Genomic DNA, 19,368 nt, shown 5'->3' with positions numbered 1-19,368 from the left:
TTAATTCAGCATTCAAATATTATTCAGTTAGTTCAGGGGAAAAAAACCAGCACGCTGAACTTCAAAACAAAAATGCAAACAAATTTCAAACATCAACAGACCTTCTCTGATTCAATCCCAACACATAGTTACCAGAGTTCAACAAAATCTCAACATCCAGGCTTACAAGCTGGAGGGCTCCTTAGCTACAGCTGCCCGGAGTGTCCTCATCAACACCATCTCCAGAGCCCCACACAAATTACTCTGTCCTCCCTTCTTATAGGGCTTCAGACATCACCAAACATCATCTGAATCACCAGAGCTCAGGCTCTGGTGATTGGTTCTTGAGTTGGTCCCTCCCCTTAGGACCCTGGGATGTTCACATCCACATGGATTACGTTAACACCTAATGGGGTTTGGGCCCGGGGCTTAGCACCTAGTAAAGCTCACTGAGATAAATTGAGTCACTCAAAGAAAGCAAAGGCCATTCTGGTTACAATATATCAGCTCTTTTTGTGGTAGCATAGATTCAGAAATTTGGGGATGCCTATCAATTGTGAAATTGCTGAACAAGTGGTAGTTTTTGATTGTGTTGAAATACTACAGGGTCTTCCTAAAGTCTAGACACATAGGCAAAAATGCATATTTTCAAGAAATGAAATGAATGAAATTTTTGACAACATTCTATTTCATTTGAATATTAACAAATAACACCTTCAGGTGAGTGCTGTTCCCCCGGACCGCGGTAGAATCCACCGCCATCCAGGCCCTATGGGGTACTGGGGCCCTCGAGGTTCTCTCAGCTAGGACCCGGGGGCCTCTGGGCCTGTTGGATGAGTAGGGATGTGGATCCGCGGGGAGGCTGGAAGAGTTGGGACTGGTTTTGGGCTCTGCGGTGCCGGAGGCCTTCCCGGCGACTAATGGCTCTCTTTCTTGCTGCATTCTCTCTCCAGAAATGGGCAAATTCATGAAACCTGGGAAGGTGGTGCTGGTCCTGGCCGGATGGTACTCTGGGCACAAGGCCGTCATCGTCAAAAACATTGATGATGGGACCTCCGACAGGCCTTGTAGCCATGCCTTGGTGGCAGGTATCGACCGCTACCTTTGAAAAGTGACTGCAGCAATGGGCAAAAAGAAGATTGCCAAGAGATCGAAAATCAAGTCCTTCGTGAAAGTTTATAACTACAACCACCTCATGCCCACCAGATACTCTGTGGATATCCCACTGGACAAAACAGCTGTCAACAAGGATGTGTTCCGTGACCCTGCACTTAAACATAAGGCAAGGAGGGAGGCCAAGGTCAAGTTTGAGGAAAGGTACAAGACAGGCAAAAACAAGTGGTTCTTCCAGAAGCTACAGTTTTAGAACTGCTGTGTTGGTCAGTAAATAAAATGTTTACTAAAAATGAAAAAAAAGGGGGTGGAGCCAAGATGGCGGCTGGTAAGCATGGACTAGAGTGAGCTCCCTACCCGAGTCCCTCCAAAAACCTGTAAAAATGGCTCTGAACCAATTCTAGAACGGCAGAACCAACAGAACAGCAGAGGGAGGCAGGGCTCCAGCCCAGGACAGCCTGGATGGTCTCTGGGTGAGGTCTATTCCACACGGAGCTGGGAGCTGGGAGCTGGGAACGGAGTGGAGCAGAGCCCAGCCTGAGCGGCTTGGACGATCCAGACCAGAAGCCGGGCGGAGGGGGCCCTAGCGCCCTGAATATGTGAGCTGCAGCAGTTACCAGACCCCTCGACCCACAAACATCAAAGACTGCGGAAGGTTAGTGGGAAAAGCTGCGGGAGTGGAAGGAGTTCGCGGTTCGACTTCCAGCCCCGGGGGCAGCGGAGGTGGGGCAGCTACAGCTGTTGTTACTTCTGGCTCCAGGCCCACCTGGTGGGAGGAATTAAGTGGTGGATCAGAGCAGGAGTGCAACAGCCTGCTGAAGATCTAAGCCCAGTCTGGACTGGGGGTCCTTGGGGAAGGAGGAGTGCGGCTCTGACAGAGCTGGCACCTCCCCCCCAAACGTAGAACATAGAACTCGTTAGTCTACAAGCAGTCATACCCCACTGAAAAACTCAAGGGTCAAGTTAGTTGGTTGGGAATATGGCCAGGCAGCGAAAATACACCCAGATTCAGTCTCAGACTTTGGATTCTTTCTTTGGTGACAAAGAAGACCAAAACATACAGCCTAAAGAAGACAACAAAGTCATAGAGCCTACAACAAAAGCCTCCAAGAAAAACATGAACTGGCCCCAGGCCATAGAAGAACTCAAAAAGGATTTGGAAAAGCAAGTTAGAGAAGTAGAGGAAAAATTGGGAAGAGAAATGAGAAGGATGCGAGAAAACCATGAAAAACAAGTCAATGACTTGCTAAAGGAGACCCAAAAAAATACTGAAAAATACACTGAAGAAAACAACACCTTAAAAAGCAGACTAACTCAAATGGCAAAAGAGCTCCAAAAAGCCAATGAAGAGAAGAATGCCTTGAAAGGCAGAATTAGCCAAATGGAAAAGGAAGTCCAAAAGACCACTGAAGAAAATACTACCTTAAAACTTAGATTGGAGCAAGTGGAAGCTAGTGACTTTATTGGAAATCAGGATATTATAAAACAGAACCAGAGGAATGAAAAAATGGAAGACAATGTGAAATATCTCCTTAGAAAAACCACTGACCTGGAAAATAGATCCAGGAGAGATAATTTAAAAATTATTGGACTACCTGAAAGCCATGATCAATAAAAGAGCCTAGATACCATCTTTCAAGAAATTATCAAGGAGAACTGCCCTGATATTCTAGAGCCACAGGGCAAAATAGAAATTGAAAGAATCCATCGATCGCCTCCGCAAATAGATCCCTAAAAGAAATCTCCTAGGAATATTGTTGCCAAATTCCAGAGCTCCCAGATCAAGGAGAAAATACTGCAAGCAGCCAGAAAGAAACAATTTGAGTATTGTGGAAACCCAATCAGAATAACCCAAGATCTGGCAGCTTCTACATTAAGAGATCGAAGGGCTTGGAATGCGATATTCCGGAGGTCAATGGAGCTAGGATTAAAACCTAGAATCACCTACCCAGCAAAACTGAGTATCATGTTCCAAGGCAAAATATGGATTTTCAATAAAATAGAGGACTTTCAAGCTTTCTCAGTGAAAAGACCAGAACTGAATAGAAAATTTGACTTTCAAACACAAGAATCAAGAGAAGCATGAAAAGGTAATCAAGAAACGGAAATTGCAAGGGACTTACTAAAGTTGAACTGTTTTGTTTACATTCCTACATGGAAAGATGATGAGTATGATTCATGAGACCTCAGTATTAGGGTAGTTGAAGGGAATATGCATATATATGTATATATGTATGTATATATATATATGTTTATGTATATATATAAGTGAATGTGTATGTAGGTATATATCTATGTGTATGTGTATGTATGTGTATATATATATGTGTTTATATATATATATAATGTGTTTGTATATATATATATATATATATATGTAAAAGAGAGAGAGCAGACACAGGGTGAGTTGAAGATGAAGGGAAGATATCTAAAAGAAATAAAAAGAAATTAAGGGATGAGAGAGTAACATACTGAGAGAGGGAGATAGGGAGAGATAGAAAGGGGTGGATTATCTCGCATAAAGGTGGCAAGAGGAAGCAGTTCTATGGGAGGAGGGGAGAGGGCAGGTGAGGGGGGAATGAGTGAACCTTGCTCTCATCAGATTTGGCTGAGGGGGAATACCATACGTACTCAGTTGGGTATCTTACCCCACAGCAAAGAAGAGGGAGGAAGATAAAAAAAAATAAAAGGTGGGGGGATGATGGAGGGGAGGGCAGATGGGGGTGGAGGTAATCAAAACAAACACTTTGGAAAGGGGACAGGGTCAAGGGAGAAAATTCAATAAAGCGGGATGGGTTGGGAAGGAGCAAAATGTAGTTAGCCTTTCACAACATGAGTATGGTGGAAGGGTTATACATAATAATACATGTGTGGCCTAGGTTGAATTGCTCAACTTCTTAGGGAGGGTGGGTGGGAAGGGAAGAGGGAAGAGAATTTGGAACTCAAAGTTTTAAAATCAGATGTTCAAAAACAAAAAAAGTTTTTGTATGCAACTAAAAAATAAGATACACAGGCAATGGGGCGTAGAAATTTATCTTGCCCTACAAGAAAGGAAGGGAAAAGGGGATGAGAGGGGAGGGGGGTGATAGAGGGGAGGGCTGACTGGGGAACAGGGCAACCAGAATATAAGCCATCTTGGAGTGGGGGGGAGGGTAGAAATGGGGAGAAAATTTGTAATTCAAAATGTTGTGATAATCAATGCTGAAAACCAAATATGTTAAATAAATTGCATTTAAAAAAAAAGATAAGCAGGGAACTGTGTTGTATTTAAAGGCACTGTAAATTATGAAATAATTTCAATGTTCATATGCACTGCATGGTATGTCATCTAAGCATTTAAAGTAAAAGTTAATTGAATTTAAGAGAGAAATAGCAAAACTGTAATAGCTGAAGATCTCATTTACAGTAATAAAGGCAGACTTAAATAAAAAAAAATGAAAAAAAAATTACACCTTCAATATGATTTCCATCATTTGTGATGCAAAGGCTGATGTGCTTGCAAGATTCATGTGAACTTGATGCAATAACCACATTGCTGTCAATTTTAGCACATTCACTCTTTATGCATTCAATCAAGTATGTTGCAATGGTGATTTTCATTGAGTACACCTTCTCCTTTAGCACACCCAAGAAAAAGAAGTCAAGGGGACTAAGGTTTGTTAATATTCCAAATTTTTCAAAATATGCACTTTTTCTGTGTGTCCAGACTTTACGGAAACCCTGTACTGTGCTATAAAGACCAATATTGTGACAGTGATCAGCTTTGAAAGACTTCGCTATTCTGGTCAAGATGACTATCAAAGATATTTTCAAAGCACTCTTGATGAACAATACCATCCACCTCCAGAGAACGAGCTGATGGAGTCTGAATGCAGTTTGAAGCTTACTGTTTAATTTTTCCTGTTTATTTTTGCTTTTTTTCCCCAAATATGACTAATATGTAAGTATGTTTTTCATGACTTCCCATGTCTCATTGCTATTATATTGCTTGTCTTCTCACTGGTTGAGGGAAAGGTATAATAGAAGGAAATATTTTGGAACATGGTCATTTTTAAAGCAGGAAAGTTATCTTTATATCTTCCTTTTAACCCATACATAAAATGAAGCCATAAGTTTGATTCAGTAAGGCCTATAATTGTGAATTTACAAAATGATTAAGTCAAAGGAAAAATGTTAGAAACCGAAAGAAAGATAAAAACATTTTTAAGTCCAAGTACCATCACACATTTCAAAAGGAAGTAATGAAAAAAATGACTCCAAATTTTAACCGCCCCCCCCAAAATAGACAAAGTCTCAAAATGCAGAATTGGACTACAAAATTATATCTGTCTGTAAAAAGGAACATAGTGTTTGAAAATGAAACAATCTACTTCAAATACAATTATGATATGGACAGATTCATCAATTGAATTAAATTTTTTTTAAATTTTTTATTTATTTATTTATTTTTAGTTTACCACACACGGTTCTACATAGTTTTGAGTTCGAGATTTTCTCCCCTCCCTCCCCCCTCCCTCCCCAAGATGGCCTGGAATCTCTATAACTACCATGTATAACTTCGCATTGAATTAATTTATACACTAGTCAAGTTGTGGAGAAGAATTATGACCAATGGAATGAATCATGAGAAAGAAGAAACAGAACCAAAAAAAAAAAAAAGACAAAAAAAACCCTAAAACAAAAACAAAAGAGAAGCAAAAAAAGCGAGCATGTAGTGCACCTAAATCTGTACTCAAACTTCATAGTTCTTTCTCTGGGTGAAGATAGCATTCTCCATCGTGAGTCCCCTGGAGTTGTCCTTGCACCTTAGGTTGCTGAGAAGAGTGAAGTATGTCAGGGTTGGTCCTCACGGAATCCATATATCTGTGGTTGTGTACAAGGTTCTCCTGGCTCTGCTCCGCTCACTCAGCATTATGTCGTGTAGGTTTTTCCAGGTTGTTACGAAGTCTGCATCATCCCCATTTCTTACGGCACAATAGTATTCCATCACCTTCATATACTACAGTTTGTTCAGCCATTCCCCAATTGATGGACATCCCTTTGATTTCCAATTCTTGGCTACCACAAAGAGAGCCGCTATAAATATTTTTGTACATATGGGTCCCTTTCCCTCTTGTGTGATTTGTTTGGGATACAACCCTAGAAGTGGTATTGCTGGGTCAAGCGGTATGAACATTTCTATAGCCCTTTGGGCATAGTTCCAAACTGCTCTCCAAAATGGCTGGATCAGCTCACAATTCCACCAGCAATGCAACAATGTTCCAATTTCCCCACATCCTTTCCAGCATTTATCATTTTCCTGTTTTGTTATTTTAGCCAATCTGACAGGAGAGATGTGGTATCTAAGAGTTGTTTTGATTTGCATTTCTCTAATCAGTAGTGATCCAGAGCATTTTTTCATATGCCTATAGATAGCTTTAATTTCTTCCTCTGAAAACTGCCTGTTCATATCCTTTGACCATTTCTCAATTGGGGAATGGCTTGTATTCCTATATATTTGGCTCAGTTCCCTGTATATTTTAGATATGAGGCCTTTATGAGAGATACTAGTTGCAAAGATTTTCTCCCAATTTTCTGCTTCCCTCCTAATTTTTGTTGTATTGGCTTTTTTTTGAATTAAATATTTAAAGACACAACTGTAAGCCCTAGAAGAGAAAGTCCAAGCTCACTGAAAATTAAGCCACTAAGACAATTGATAATTCCATAAAACCTGTGACTACATAAAAAATAAAGACAGTAGTGTATGTATATACTATAAAAGCAGGAGAACAACATATGTAAAATTTCCTACCTATAATAGAAAGAAACTAGTTTCATTTTAAAATAAAAATGAATAATTTCATTAATATAAAAGGCTCAAGAACACTAAAATGTATTGATATTTACTAAAAAAAGATATTTTGCAAAAATTATAAATGTAAAAACCAAGCATGAAGGCAAAGGGGAGTCAGAGCAAAGATGAGCTATCCATAATAAAAAGTGGTTATACCACAAGGAATTTGATAATAGACAAAAGGAAGAAACATAACTTGTTTTGCCTTCATTTTTCAATATTTGAAATAGTTATAGAAGATAAAGCCAATCCCTCTAGAATACACTACTAGAAAAAGAAGAAAGTAATAGAGTACATACCACATCTGTGACAAAATATTAAACACAAATTGTTGACATTCTCCTATGAGAAAAAAAGTTGCAGAATAATTCAAGAAAGAAATCTTGTCAATAAATTAACTAAAGGAAACATATTTGATGCAAAAATATATAGCTGGAGTGAAAGTCAGAGACTGGTCTAAAATATGTTATGCAACTTCAAATTAAAAAATATATTTAGTTTGTAGTAATGCTACTCAGAGCATTTCAAGCAGAATTCAAATGAGAAAAGATTGACAGAAACAAACAAGAATATTACCTAATGGCAAAAGTAAAACTTTTTTTTATTCTGCAACTATTTTCAATTTATATATGCAAAAAATCATAGATTCATAAAAGAAAGACTTTCTTTAAATGAGAAGAAATAGACAACATGTAATAATAATATGTGATTATATATTCAAAAAAATACTGACTATAAGTGGACTTCAATGATCGTCCTATTCATCCCATATACAAAAGGACCTCCTATTACAAACAAAAAAGTATATATATTAAAAAGCATCTAGGTGGCACAGTGGATAGAGCACTGGGCCCAGAGTCAGGAGCACCTGAGTTCAAATCCAGCCTTAGATACTAGCTGTATGATCCTGGGCAAGTCACAATTCTTATTTCCTCCTTAAAAAAATCAAAAGAATAAAAACAAATATATACACAGAAAAAATCCCAACTATCTATGTGACTAGTGGTCAACCAGCCTCTACTTGAAGACGACCAAAAAACGACAAATATGACATTTCTACAGACAATAAATTCCACTTTAGGTACCTTTAATAGTACCTATTAGGGAATTTTCCTGATGTAAAGCTTAACTTTGTCTCTGAAACTTCTCCCTGGTGCTCTTGATTCTATCTAAACTCAACAAGTTCAGTCCTTCCTCCACATTTTAACCCTTCAAATCATTGAACACATCCCTCCCAGCTCTTCACTCCTTTAATGAGTCTTTTTCTTCTTTACACCAAACATTCTTTGCTCCTTCAATTTTCAATTCATCCTTACATGCCAGGAACTGATTATTCTCTTTGTTCTTCTGGACACACTCCAGCTTATCAATGTTCCTAAACTCTACCTCCTGGAACTAAATATAATTCACCTGATGAGGTCTAATTAGGGTAAAATTCAGAACAAATTGTTTCCCTATTCCTGAAAGTTACACTTACCTTAATGAAGCCCAAATCATCATTAAAAAAAAAAACACTTCCACATAACACTACTGCCTATTTGCAATGCACTAAAATCTTTAGATCATTTTAGGACTAATTATTTTCTACCAATGCCCTTCCAATCTTATATTTTAAGTAGATTTTGTGTAGTCATGTACAAGACTTTGCATTATCTCTTTTGAATTTCATTTTATTAGTGTCAATCCAGTGCTCTAGCCTAGATCCCTTTGAACCCTGACTGTGTCCCATCTGCTGAGTTAGTTATCACTCTCAGCTTTCTGTCAATATTCTAACACTGTCATTGGAATGATCCTAAATAAGTTAAATTGATCAATCTCGAAGGAAGAAATAAGACTCTGAAAATATTCACAATCATAATCACTGAGGTGGTCCAAGTACCTGCAAAGCTTATTTCTGTCAAATTGTCCAAGTTCAAATAATTCTTATCTTACATGAGCTATTCATAAATATCAAAATTCATGGAACAATATTCAATGCCTTTTGTTAAGTAAATAAGATGTTGATTATAAAATGAGGGTGAGGCAATGCCAAAAAATAGATAATAAATGTCCAATTCAATTGATAAATATAGATGGAAAAGTATTAAATTAAGTATTATCTAATAGAATATAGCATTACATTAACAAAATAATTTGGTACAACCAAGCAAAATTTATATCAAGTATGCAAAGCTGGATCAATATCAGAAAGCTTATTAATATCATAAAATATATATGCCAAAAACCTTAAAGTGATTTTTTCTCAGATGTATAAAAAGCCTTTGATTAAATTTGACATTTCTTCATGATTTTTAATACCTACATAAGAACCAGATATAAAAGGGATTTCACTCCACAGATTAAAAAAAGAAAAGTGAGATCCTTAAGTCAAAGCCCTATATGATGTACAACATAAAAATATTGGAAGCTTTCCTACTAAAACCAGATTAAAAACAAGGTTTCTGGTTCTCAGAAAAGTTACTTGACAGAATATTGGATATTCTAGTGATGATAATAAAACTGAAAAAAATAATGGTGGGCTAAACATTGGAAATGAAAAAGTAAAAGTGTCATTTTTTTTGGATAACTAAATAGTCTTCTCTCTGATCACCCCTTCTCTGTTTCCTTTGTTAGATCTTTAACCCAGTCAAGTCCACTAACCTTGGGAGTTCATAAAGGTTCTGTTCAGGGCCCTATTTTCTCTTTTTACTATTGCACTTGGTGATCACATTATCTCTCATAATCAGTATTATCCTTATGCAGATGATTCTCAGTTCTATTTCTTCACCTCTAATTTCTCCCCTAATGTCCAGTCTTCTATTTTCAATTGCCTATCAGACATCTCAAACTGAATGTCCCATAAACTTCTTAAATACTATGTGGCCAAAACTGAAATCATTACCTTTCCCCTAAATTCCTGTCCTCTTCTTAACTTCTTCATCATTATTATTATTATTATTATCTTTATTATTATTGTTATTATTATTACAGTAATACCAGGTCATAAACTAGGTGTCATCCTTAACTTTTCACTCTTACCTCATATATCCAATTAGTTGTTAAGTCTTGTCCCTTTATCTCCTCTGACATTGCAGCCACATTGGTGAAGTCTCTCATCATCTAAACTATTTTGAAAGCCTACTGGTTGGACTAGTTACCTTGTCTTTCCCCACTACAATAATCCTCTAGTCAGCTGTCAATTTTATCTTCTAAAAGCACAGGTCTGATTTTGTCATGAAGACCACCATCCTTCCATCTTATCCCCATTTAATAAGCCCCAGTGACTCTCTATTGCATCTAAGGTCAAATAATATCCTCTTTGGCGTTCAAAATTTTCCATAATTAGGCCTTTCCCTACATTTCCAGTATCCTTACACTTGTTCCCTTCCACATATTCTGTGATTCAGTGACATTGCCTCTTTGCAGTTCCTCACACGAGACATTTTATTTTCTACTCTAAGTGTTTTCACTGGCTCTTCACCTCATCTGGAATGCTCTACTTCCTCATCTCTACAGACTTCTTTTAAGTCTCAGTTAGAGAAGCACTTTCTATAAGAAGAGTTTTCCAGTCCTCCTAAAGTTTAGTGACTTCCTTCTGAGACTACCCTACAATTTATCATGTATATATCTTATTTGTACACAGTTATTTGCATATAGTCTCCCTCATTAAGCCATGATACCCCAAAGAGAAGAGAATGATTTTATTCTTGCCCTTTTTATGTATCCTGAGCATTTGGTACAATGTCTAGATCACATTAGTTGGTTAATAAATGCTAGATGATTGATTGATGATGATGTTAAATAAAATTGTAATTACCTTAACCAAAAAAGGAAGGAGACAATAAATGAGTTCAGGAAAGTTATATAAGAATAATGCAAAAAATATTTGCACACTGATTTATTGCTAATAAAGTCAAGAAAATATATGGCATCCATGATAAGAGTATTGGTAGGTGTTAAGCAGGTAGTAATAATAAAACTGTTAAATATTTGAGATTTAGTTTAACTAGGAGTAGGAGAATTCTAGAATAATAATAACCATAATAAAGCATGACCTAAACAACCTGTGGGATTGCTGGTGCTCCTTGATGAGTTGGATTAATATAATAAAATCATAATACTGCAGAAACTAATATATGTATTTAATATCATCTTTTTCAATACACAAAATGGCTTCTTTATGTAAGTAGACTAAATCACAATCAAATTTATATGGAAAATAAGTAGGAAGGAATACTAAAAAACACACTAAAAAGAAAAGCTAATAAAGGCAGTCTTATACTCCCAGACTTTCAAATATATTACAAAGTGGTGATTATTAAAATATCTGGAACTGGATAATAATAAAAATAGAAATAAAATGGATATACTAGACATCAGAACAAACCTACACAAACAAATGTTTGTTAAGAAAATATTCATTAAAAATAATTAGAGTTCATTATTTAACAAATCTACTTGGGAAAATTGGTTGGCAATTTCATGTAAAAGGAATTGGGACCCATATCTTATGCCATCTTACATTGAATTCCACCTGTATTTGAAAAAATCATAAACAAAACAAGAATAACAACAAACTACATAAAATATGGAAGGAAGTGGAATAAAATATTTATGTCAAGTTCAGAAAGGATTGTATTTTTTCTCATTCAACAAATGGGGAAAATTGTGATGGTGAAATGGATATGCTAGCCTATAATATTTTCTAAAGTATTCTGCATATCTAAAAACAATATAACTAAAAGGAAAAGAAGAATAGTTAAGAAAATGTAAATAACAAATATTATGGATTAAATGTTAAAATAGAGAGGATGATTTTATTTTAAAATTATAGTAATGTAAAAACAAATCTTAGTAATAATTAAAATAAAATAAACATATGAGAAATTGGTTTTTAAAATCCTTGCAGTGGCTTCAAATCCACAACACAGAAATGTTCTAATGAGATGAATGTACACTTTCAAAAGAGGAAACACAAATTGTTAAAAATCTTTTTCAAAAATTCCCAAACATTACTAGTCAATTACAGAATTGTACATTACTACATTACTAGTAGTTACAGAAATCAGGGTGACTTTGAGGTACCACATCACAACCATGAGATGGGCAAATAATTAAAAGCAGCAAAACAGTAACAACAAGGCTGTGGTGAAACAGGAACATTTATTCTTTACTGACAGAATTGTAAAGTGGTATAATAATGCTAGAGAGCAATATGGCAGAATATAATAATGTTTACAAAAATATCCTACACTTTGGCCCAGTAATTCCATTTCTAGGAATAATTCCTTTATAAAAATGAAATGCAATAATATTGTGCTCTATGAAATAGTAAATCTGATTTTTTTTAAAAAAACATAGAAAGAGTTGTAGAAAGTGATGCAAAGTGAAGAAAATAGATAATTTATGCAATGAACACAATAATATAAAGGAAAACAACATTGAAGACTTAACACTGATCAGTGAACAATTTTGATTTCTAGGGAGGAATGAGGCAGCATGTTTCCTACTTCTCTGCAGAAAAATGGTAGACTCTAGGCCTAAAATATGGCTTACGTTTTCAGATATGAGTAAACTGTTGATTTGTTTTGCTTGACTATGCTTATTTTTTTACAAGAGAGGATTTTGTGGGAGGAGGAGAAGCAGGTTACCAGGAAGAGAAAAAAGATAAGAAAAAAAGATAAAACATTAAACAAATAACTCCCCCAACCTACCCCCAAAGAATATGCCCTGGTAATATTTTTAGAATTATCCTTTGGGGCAGCTAGGTGGCACAGTGAGTAGAGCACCGGCCCTGGAGTCAGAAGGACCTGCAGTTCAAATCTGGCCTCAGACATTTAACACACTTAGTAGCTGTGTGGCCTTGGGCAAGTCACTTAACCCCAGTTGCTCTGCAATCTCCCCTCAAAAAATATTTTCATAAAGATATTATATGAATTTTTCAAATGAAAGTAGCCTACATTTGCAACAACAGGGGGGGTGAGTAAATAAATTGCAGGTCATTAATATAATGGAATACTATAAAGATATTATTATTGACATACTTGTGGATTTCAAAGAAAACTGGAAAGATTTCTATAAAATAATGCAAAGCAAAAAAAACAGAATAAGATGAATGGCGTGTATGCAAACTATAATCATGAGGAAAACTGAATGACAATGACAGAGAATCATATTGATGATTTAGTGGGATAAAGTAATACATATGTTTCAATACTTTATGCTTTGAAATCAATTAATTATAATAAAATAGTTATGAAACAAGCATAGATGTTCATGTTGATGCTTAATGTTGTTTGTAATGAAACTATTAGAAAATATTATTTCTCCCTAATTTAGTGTCATCTCAGCCAGAAGAGTGTTTAAGCCCCTAGTACTTATAGTGCACATATCAGGCCACTTTAAACAAATTCTCTGAGGAAAAGAGTGAGGACTTTGGCCTGACTCAGGGAAAAGCCCACTAGAGGAGAGTGAGAAAGGATAGAAAACATCATTGCTAGTGAGAAATTTATCTTCCGGCCTGACCCGGAACATTTAGTCCCACTCTCCTGCTGCATTCTCCCAGTGAATTTGCTTCCCACTGTGAGTAATTATTGCTTTCTCCAGGCACAAGTGGCCGTCCTGATAAAATTCAACTCTGGGGAATTAGGGAAGAGACCCTCATTTGCTTATTTTTCATGGCCCTTCCTATCTCCTGTCACCAGTGTCTACATTCCATGACTCCTTCAAAGGGTAACTATGTAGAAAGATTTGTCTATTCCCTTCCAAGTCTTATCAGCCTCTCTCAGGCCAACTTATTTAGCTAATGGTGTCTACATAAATGCAGAGAGAACAAATCTATACCTTAAGTAAGCAACTCTCCTAACTGCTTAAATGGGCCTCCAGGTAGAGGACACATATGCCTGCAGTGGGTGCTCTTACTCGATGACTACTTTGACCTTCTCAGACTGTTCTCTAGCCATTTGCTAGATCTCTGTCTCACTTTTGCCTGTTTTGATTCAAAACCACTTATATCATAGGAGTTAAAATTAATATAGCACTTCACATTCTACAAAGCATTTTACAGATACTGTCTCATTTGATCCTCATAACAACCCTATTCTGTAAATATTATCATTATCCTCATTTCACAGATGAGGACTCCAAAATCTAGGAGTGAGGTCAGTGACTTTCTCAGGGTTACGCAGCTGATAAATGTTAAAGACAATATCTGAATTGATGTCTTCCCGACCCCAAGTCCAGTGTCCTATTCACTATGTCACCTAAATGTCTTCTATGTACAAAGTCCTATGATAGGTTCTGGGGTTATAAAGATGAAAAAATGCAAAGTTCTTCTCTGCAGGGAGTTTTCAACCTTCTGTGGGGGTGAGAGGAAAGATATGACAGGTACACTGAAAAGTCTGTAGGAGAGTAAAATGCAATAGGGGAATGGGGAAAACAAGAAATCCAGAGTTCTGTCCCTCCTTCAGAAAAAAAAATAAATTTCTCTAAGAAAAATTGTGAAGCAATTCAATTTAATCTGGGTGAGTTGGGGGAAAGTATCATGGAGTCGGTTGTACGTGAGCTGGATTTTAAAGAAAGGGAAGCATCTCTACTTCAATTTTCTCCCTAATCCAATCCATCCTCCACGAAGGCCAAAGTTCTTTCCTTATAATGCAGGTCTCAGCATCTCACTCCTCTGCTCGATAAACTCCAATGACCCTAGGCTAAATCTAGGAGCAAATAAACACTGTTTTTTAAAGCATAGTAGTCTCAGCCTACCTTTCTAAGTTTATTATGCTGCTTCACACATACAGTAGTTCAGCTAAACTGGACATCTTCCTGTTTTTCATGTCCAGCATTCCACCTCCCAGCTCCTTGCAGCTGTAATGGCTCTGTCCAGGCCTAGAATGAACTTCCTCTTCATTTTTACCTCTTAGAATCCCTAGTTTCCTTAAAGACTTAGTTCAAGTGCTACCTTCTACTTTAAGCTTTTCTTGATACTCACAAGTTCTAGTGGCCTTTCCTGATAAAATAAAAAAATAAACATCTTGAGAAAGGCAAATTTCAGTAACTCTGAGGTACCACCCCATGCTTGTTAGATTGGTGAATATGACAAAAAAGAAAAATTACAAATATTGAAAGGCATGTAGGAAAATTGAGATACTAAATGAATTGTTGGTGGAGTTGTGAACTGGTTCAACCATTCTGATGAGCAGTTTGGAACTATGCCCAAATGGCTATAAAACTACACATTACCCTTTGACCCACCGGGTCTCTGCTTCTACTCTGCCATCTTGGCTCCACCCCACCAAGATCCTTTCAATGTACCCTCATAACATTTCCAAAGTGATCATTTCCCCCTCATTGTCTAATCTAATTTCTTCCATTTATTTTTCTTCTTTAATTGCTATAACTAACACTTTTAAGACAATATTGAATAATAGTGGTGATAATGGATATCCATGTTGTATGTTGATGGTTTTAGATGGATCTACATTTAGATCCAGTGTATATTGATGGTTTTAGATGGATACTACTATAAGGAAAGTTCCATAAATCCATATGCTTTGTAGTGTTTTTTTTTCTTTTTTGTAGGAATTAGTGTGGTATTCTATAAAAGCTTTTTTTCTTCATCTATTGAGACAATCATGTGATTTTTGCAGTTTTTGTCATTGATACCGACAGTTATGCTGATAGTTTTCCTAATATTGAACCAGCCCTGCATTTCTGGTATAAATCCTACCTGGTCATGGTGAATGATCTTTGTTAGGTATTGCTATAATTTCTTTGCTAGTATTTTATTAAAAATGTTGGTAGTAATATTCATTATAGAAATCTGTTTATAGTGTTCTTTTTCTGTTATTGCTCTTCCTCACTTCTGTATCAGCATAAAATTTAGGTCATAAAGGGAAGTTGGTTTGACTCCTTCTTTGTCTATTTTTTCAAATAATTTATATTCTGTTAATCTGGAAAATTAAATTTTTGTAAATGTTCATTTCATTAACATAGATTATCAGAATTATTCTCATACTATTAGGAAAAATATCTCCTAATAATTGCTTTACTTTCATCTCTATTTGTGATACAGTGCCTCTTGATTTTTGATATTGGTAATTTCATCTTTTTTTAAATTAAATCAACTAATGATTTATCTATTTTATTATTTTTTTAATAAAATAAGCTCCTGATGTATTTGTTAGTTCAATTTTTCAATCTTCAATTTTATTACTCTATCCTTTGATTTTGCAGATTTACAATTTGGTATTTAAATGAGGACTTGTTCTTTTCCTAGGGTTTTTTTCTTTAATTGCATGCCCAATTAATTGATCTGTTCTTTCTCTTTTTTATTGTTGTAAATTTTTAGAGATATCAATTTTCACCTAAGTTATGCTTTGGCTGCTTCCCACAAGTTGGGTGTGTAGTCTCATTGTTGTCATTCTCTTTCATTAAATTATTTATTGTTTCTATTATTTTTTTCTTTGATCCATTCACCTTTTTAGAGATTTGACCACTTAATTCCCAACTAATTTTTAATCCCTGTTTCCTCAGCCTTTTACTGAATGTATTTTTTTTGCATTATAGCCTGAAAAGGATACATTTATTACAGTATCTCTTCTGCATTTGGTTGTGAGGTTTTTATGCCCTAATAGAAGGTCAATTTTTTGAAGGTGCCTTGTTCATCTAAAGGGCACAGTGGATAGAGTGCTGGGCTTATAGCCAGAAAGATTCATCTTCCTGAGATCAAATCTGACCTAAGATGCTTACTAGCTATGTGATCCTGGGAAAGGTACTTAACCCTGCATGCTTCAGTTCCTCATCTGGCAAATGGAAAAGAAAATGCAAACCACTCCAGCATCTTTGCCAAGAAACCCCTAAATGGGGTCACAAAGGGTTGGATACAATATAAATGGCTGAACATCAACAACATGTATACCTGAGAAAAGGATATATTTTTTTCTATTCCCATCCAATTTTATCCAGAGTTCTATCATATCTAACTTTTTCTAAAATTCTGTTAATCTCTTTAACTTCATTTGTATTTATTGCATGGTAAAATTTATCTAGCTTTTAGAGGGGGAAGTTGAGGCCCCCACTGGCATAGTTTTATTGCCGTTTTCCTCTTATAATTCATTTCACTTTTCTTTTAAGAATTTGGATGCTATGCTATTTGGTGCATATATGTTTAGTAGTGATATTATTTCTTCTCTATGGTACCATTTAGAAATATCGTTTTCTTGCTTCTCACTTTTACTTAGATCAATTTTTGCTTTTGCTTTATCTGAGATCATGATTGTTATCCCTGCCTTTTTATTACCTTAGCTGAAGCATGATAATTTATGTGCCAGCCCCTTATTTTCATTCTGTGTTTGTTTTATTTTTTTAAGTGTATTTCCTTCAAACAATGTGTAGTTGGATTCTGTTTCTAATCTATTCTGCTATATGCTTCTTTTTTATGTAGTTTCATCTCATTCACATTTAGTTGTGATTACTAACTCCATATTTCAATCTACCCTATTTTTCTGTTTTTCCCCTATTTATCCTTCTCTCTCTCTCCCTCTCTCTCTCTCTCTCTCTCTCTCTCTCTCTCTCTCTCTCTCTGTCTGTCTCTCTCTCTCTTCCTCCTCAACAATCTATTTTGTTTTGACTATGGCTCCCCTTAATCTGTCTATCAACCCCTTTCCCTTTTTTCTCCCCTTTTTCTCCTACTTCCCTGTGGAGTAAGATTGTTTTCTCTACACAAATGAATGTGTATGTTATTCCTTCTTTGAGCCAATTTCAATAAGCATAAGTTTTAAGTATGGCCAACCTCCTCATTTCCTAGTCTATAGGAAAAATTCTTCCTTTTTCATGTCTTTTATGTGAGATAATTCCCCATTTCTTTCTCCCCCTTTCTCCTCTTACTGCGTTCTTCTTTCTGATAACTTTTTTTTGAGATCATTGTAATCAACTCACACCTAGGCCTTCTGTCTATGTGTACTCCTAACTTGCCAAATAATGGTAAATTTCTTAGGAGTTAAAAGTCAGAACGTAAACTGTTTAACCTGATTGAGTCCTTTATGATTTCTTTTTCCTGTATAGTTTTTATGTTTCTCTTGAGTCTTGTGTTGGAATGTCAAATTTTATATTCAGCTCTTTTCATCAGGTATGCGAGAAAGTCCTCTATTTCATTAAATGTCCATTTTCCCTTAAGGGCTTATACTCAGTTTTCCTGGGTAGCTTATTTCTGGTTGTTACCCTAGCCCCTTTGATTTCTAGAATATCTTATTTCCAGCTCTCTACTTATTTTACATGGAAGCTGATGAATCTTGTGTAATTCTGATGTGGCTCCCTTTTTCTGGAGGGGGAAAGGCAGGGTAATTGGAGTTAAGAGACTTGCCCAAGGTCACATAACTAGTAAGTGTGTCAAGTGTCTGAGGCCAAATTTGAACTCAGGTTCTGCTGATTCTAGGGACAGTGTTCTATTTGCTGTGCCACCTAGATGCCCCAATGTGGCTCCTTGGTATTTGAATTATTTCTTTCTGACTGCTTGCAATATTTTCTCATTGAGCAGGGAAAGCCGGAATTTGACTATAATATTCTTAAGAGTTGTTAATGTGGGATTGCTTTCAGGAGGTAATTGGTGGATACTTCCATTTCTAATATATCCTTGAGTTCTGGGATATCAGGGCAGTTTTCCTTGATAATTTCTTAAAATATGATATCTACTATTTTTCTTTTTCTCATAGATTTCAAATAGCCCAATAATTCTTAAATTTTCTCTCCTATATTTATTTTTCAGGCCATTTTTTCTATATTTCATATTTTCTTCTATGTTTTTTTCCTTTCTTTTGACTTTGTTTTATTGTTTATTGATGTCTCATGGAGTCATTATCTTCAAGTTGCCCAATTCTAATTTTTAAGGAATTATTTTCTTTAGCAATATTTTGTACCTCTTTTTCTATTTGGCCAATCCTGTTTTTTAATAAGGTCTTTTCTTCAGTAAATTTTTGTGCATCTTTTTTTCCATTTGATTAATTCTCCTTTTTTTATAGTGAGGTTTTGTTTTATGTTGATATGATGATTTCTTTAATATGTTCATGTTTATCCTCTCTTTTTAAAATTATTTGTTGTTTTTTCCATTCTCAAATTTTAAAACATACAATAACATAACATCTTTTCCCTTTGCTGACTGGGTTGGCTGGCCTAAGCAAAAGGCCTAATTGAAAAGAGGCCAAGTTTGTCATATAATGACAATACTTACTAACCCAGAACCTCCATGTTTTAAAGAAATATCCCCTTAAAGTTTAATTTGTGGCTTTTCTTTTTTTTAATTAATAAACTTTTAGCTTTCACCACACGCTTCCATAAGATTTTGACTTCCAAATTTTTTCCTCATCCCTCCCTCCTTCCACCACAAGATGGCTTGCAATTTGATACAGGCTCTACATATACATTCATATTAAACATATTTTCACATTAGTCATGTTGTAAAGAAGAATTCA

The 19,368-nt window shown here is 35.7% G+C and overlaps 1 pseudogene; it reads left to right on the top strand.

Annotated features, from left to right (window-relative positions):
• The first annotated feature begins 934 nt into the window (after positions 1 to 934).
• Positions 935 to 1,345, top strand: LOC118844234 (annotated as a pseudogene).
• Positions 1,346 to 19,368: the final 18,023 nt, after the last annotated feature.

The sequence above is a fragment of the Trichosurus vulpecula genome, chromosome 3 (assembly GCF_011100635.1).
Source record: "Trichosurus vulpecula isolate mTriVul1 chromosome 3, mTriVul1.pri, whole genome shotgun sequence".
Taxonomy (NCBI): domain Eukaryota; kingdom Metazoa; phylum Chordata; class Mammalia; order Diprotodontia; family Phalangeridae; genus Trichosurus; species Trichosurus vulpecula.
This window is presented reverse-complemented; position numbering and strand designations above follow the sequence as displayed.